This window comes from Fukomys damarensis, unplaced genomic scaffold (assembly GCF_012274545.1).
Source record: "Fukomys damarensis isolate Sample0158 unplaced genomic scaffold, DMR_v1.0_HiC HiC_scaffold_4, whole genome shotgun sequence".
Taxonomy (NCBI): domain Eukaryota; kingdom Metazoa; phylum Chordata; class Mammalia; order Rodentia; family Bathyergidae; genus Fukomys; species Fukomys damarensis.
In genome coordinates this window covers 38763141-38767072 of record NW_022900916.1, presented here as the reverse complement: position 1 = coordinate 38767072, position 3932 = coordinate 38763141, and the positions used below count along the sequence as shown (strand labels likewise).

Genomic DNA, 3932 nt, shown 5'->3' with positions numbered 1-3932 from the left:
ATATATACATACATATACATATACATTGTAAATGTTTACCTGTCTCCTCAAACATTTACTATTACTTTATGGTGAAAACCTGAAATCTTTCATACATTGCTATTATCTATAGTCAACCTGGTGTGCAGTGATAGCACAACCAGAACTTCTGTGTGACTTCTCACCCATTCTTTAAGTGTCTAAACCTCTAGTTCTCTATCAGTAAAATGGGCCAACAGAACCCACTTCACAGAATAGTTAAGCAAGACCACATGCATGCCTGCGAGGCTGATACAGCACAAGGCACATTGGAAATATTTACAGAGCATAGGTTCCCTTCACTCTTCCTGGTAATAAGCTGCTGGTCTAGTTTTTGGATGTGGAACTGACAACTCCAGAGCCTCTGACCTAGAGCATTTATGATCCACCCCGTGCCAAGCCTGGCAGTTGGACAGAATGTGTGCTCGAGGCCATCAGTGGAACACGTACAGCCATAATGGAACAGGCCATTACCCCAGGGACTACGTGTCCAGGACTATGTTTGGTTCAGTCAAAACAAAAAAGGGCTTTTTCTACAATTATCTTCCTTTTTTGTTGTTTGTATCAAACATTCTTGAAAGCAATGACAAATCAATAAGTGCCAGTGATTGGCACCTGTGTGTCCTTTTCATTTGATCCATTTAATAAACATATGTGGACCTTCTGTGTGTCAGGTGCCACGTAGGAGTTGGGACCATAAGGCCAAGCTAGCTGTGTTTTCTGCCATCAAGAAGTTAGCAGTCTTGAGCTCCTCGGCAATCACAAGAAGGCTGTGACCTGCTCCTTGGTGATCAAGGTTCGCTCAGAGCACAAGTAGGAACTCAGAAAAGACTACCTACAGGAAGTGCTGCTCAAGCTTAGTTGGTAGGGACATGTGGGTGTTAGTCCAGCCCAGGGCAGAGGAACATGTGTTCCAGGGAGAGCATAGTGCAGTAGTTGGGAATTACATGTACATCTACTGATGTAAACCAAAAACATTTACTTAAACAAGATGACCATTTTCTTCCTTCTCATAAAAGAAGCTGAAAGGTAGGCAGTCCAGAATGGGAACAGTGACTCCCAGTGTCAGATCCAGTCCCTTGGTTGTGCTCAACTGGTCTCGAGGTGCAGGGTACCTGTAGGGCTGCAGCCCTTTCCATCTTCCTACTAGTCAAGAAACCAAAAGAGGGGATATGCAAAGAAAGCAACTGGTTTCCTACAAGTTCCACCCTAGAATTCCTGCTGAAACTCAGTGGTGTGGTCAAAGAGCAGACTGGGAAATGTAATCTTGGAGCTAGCTGTCCTGACCCCTGGAATAACAAATAGGAAAAGGGAGAATGGATATTGAGACATCTCTAGCATGAAAGGCAGGACACAGGACAAGAAGCCTCAGAGTGTGTTTGGAGCCAGATCAGAATCTTTGTGGCAAGAAGAGTGTAAGAGGTGGGGGACTGAAACTGAACAAATCCCCCTTGCCCACTTGATGTTAAAAGCTTCCCTGCTTCAGCTCAGCAGTGTGTTCAGGGGCTGGTGCTAAGGCCAGGACTCAGTGTGTTTATTTCATACCCTTCCCTCTCTCGGGAAGATTTCGTACAATACTGAAAGTCACAGGGGCCAGACCTTCTGCTGAGGCAGGAGCAAGCCAGGCCATATATTGGTTAAGCACCTATCATTGTTTTCCTCAGAAAACCACAGAGCTTGGTCACCCTATGATATGTACACATCCAGAATAGGTTTCTGTCACTCCCTGAGCTTTACCTAGTGAGAAGAGCCAGCATTTGTTGAGTCCTTACTGTTCCCTGGACATGGTTCCATGAGCTAGATATTAGCTCACCTAAATCTTAGGAAACTGATGCTCACCTGTGTCACTCCATGTCACATCTTGAAGAAACTGAAGCCCAGAGACCTACGTTGACGCTCCTGTGGTTATTAAATGGCAGAGGCTGAAATTGAACCCCACTAGCCTGTCTTTAGAGCTCTTGCTGGTAACCACTGTGCAGATCTACAAATAGATGTAATCCCCCAAATCAGGAGGAAAATGTTGGCATGGGGACAGGTGGAGAAGGTAGGACAAGGCACAGAGCACTAAACTTGTCTTTCATGTGGGAAAGAGTGAAAACCCAAGCTGGCAGAGCAAATTTTGTAATGGCTGAGACTTTAACCTTTTTTTCATGCTTTCTGGCCCTTTTGATCTCTCCCCTGCACATTCTGACTCTTAAGCCAGCATCTTCCCTGGTCCACTGACAAGCTACCACTATGCTTTCATTTCTCCCCAATCCTTTTCCCAGCCTTTCTGACCATAACACAATATTTCGTGTCTCTTGTTCAGGTTCCTACCCTTCTTTCTTTCCTTCCAGCCTTCCTGCAAATATACAGAATCCAGCCCCTGATTCATCTATCCCTGGTCTGCATAAAAAGAGGGTTGGGCTCTTGATGTGCATGGTCACCCCTTCTCTCAAGGTCAAGCTGGTTTTCTGAGTTGCTTGTACCTCCTCCTGGCCCCTGCTTGCTCCATCATCCCCTCTTCCTCTCTCATAACATATTTCCACCATGCCTGGCCTCAGTGTCACTTTCTGTCCTGAAATTCTATCCTCATTCCTCATAACCTAAGGTAATACATTTCCAAAGCATTTCCTTAGACTAGAATGTATGTGCCTTTCTGCCAGCTGTGAAGTCCAGCTATCCTTTAAGGCCTTCCCCTTCCTGAGGAGTTTTCCAACTCACCAGCCCTCAGAGCCCTCTCCTAGGAACCCTTCTTGTACTTGCTGTGTGCACCAATTCTGATGTCATGGGTTTCACATGGCATTTTGTCACTAACTGACATGATGTGGCCTCATCATGTCTTCTCAGCTAAATCCAGGCTCTTGGAAGACAAGTTTTCTCTTCTTGTAGATCTACTATAGTGCTTAATGGGATGCTTTTCCACTTAATAATGCCAAATAACTATTTCTTGGTTTGTTGGTTGGTTGGTTGATTACGGTGATTCCTAGATCTATTTATATTCCCTTACTGATTTTTGTACATTTCTGTCCCCTTGGTATTTGTCTTCCCATTTTGAAGAATACTAATTATCATTGGATGTTTTCATCTCTTTCATGAGCCCAACTGGGCATTCCTGGTGATTCTCCAGCCTGCCATATCTTTCTGAGCCACACTGGCAGCCTTCCCACACAGCATACTGTATTATAACTTTAACCTGCATTTTCTGCTGTTACCCAGCCATGGATGCTGACTTTGTTAGGAAAGCTCTGAACAGAAACCAGGGAGGGATACAGCCACATGAAGGTGCTACCCAGGAGCACAGGAGTCCTGCCAAGCATGATCTCCCCCAGAACTCCAGGATCCTTTTCCTTCAAGCCCCTTCCAGCATCACCTAGAATCCTGCTTCATTGTGCAGGCTCTGGGAACCAGGGATGAGTTCAAAAGGCACAGGAGAACATATGCTTTTATTCAGAAAGCAAAACTGTAAAAGGTAATAGGTTTGCAAGAGCAGATTGACATAGGATGAAGTTACTTTTAGGGAGAGCGAATCGGGGTAGACTTCCTGGAAACAAAAGCAGTGTGGGGCCCCTTGAAAACTGTTGTCCATATTTTTACTCTGCATTCCTGGGTGGCACTTGCTGGAAGATCACCTTCATCTTCCTTTTGCACATAGTGGGCTCTGCCTTCTCCCTGTGGCATTGGAGGGGACACTGTTTATCAGGCCATTGCAACGCTGGTGCAGGCTTGTGGTCTCAGGGACAGACAGGAATATAGAAGGTGAGTTGGGCAGCTTACACAGCAAGCGCATCCACTGAGCCAGAGCAGAGGGAAAGTCAGAGGAAACGAGGATGGTGAGATGGGCACATTAGCCCCATCTCATATACTTGCACCTCAAGAAGATGTAAGATGCTGAGGTTCTCCATAGTCCTTTTTTTTTTTTTTTTTTTTTTTTT

At 45.2% G+C, this 3932-nt stretch overlaps 1 protein-coding gene across 1 annotated transcript in view; it reads left to right on the top strand.

The window, feature by feature from the left end:
* Positions 1-3932, top strand: part of Snd1 (staphylococcal nuclease and tudor domain containing 1) — a 445827-nt gene that overhangs the window by 410602 nt on the left and 31293 nt on the right. The gene's annotated exons all lie outside the window — the stretch shown is intronic.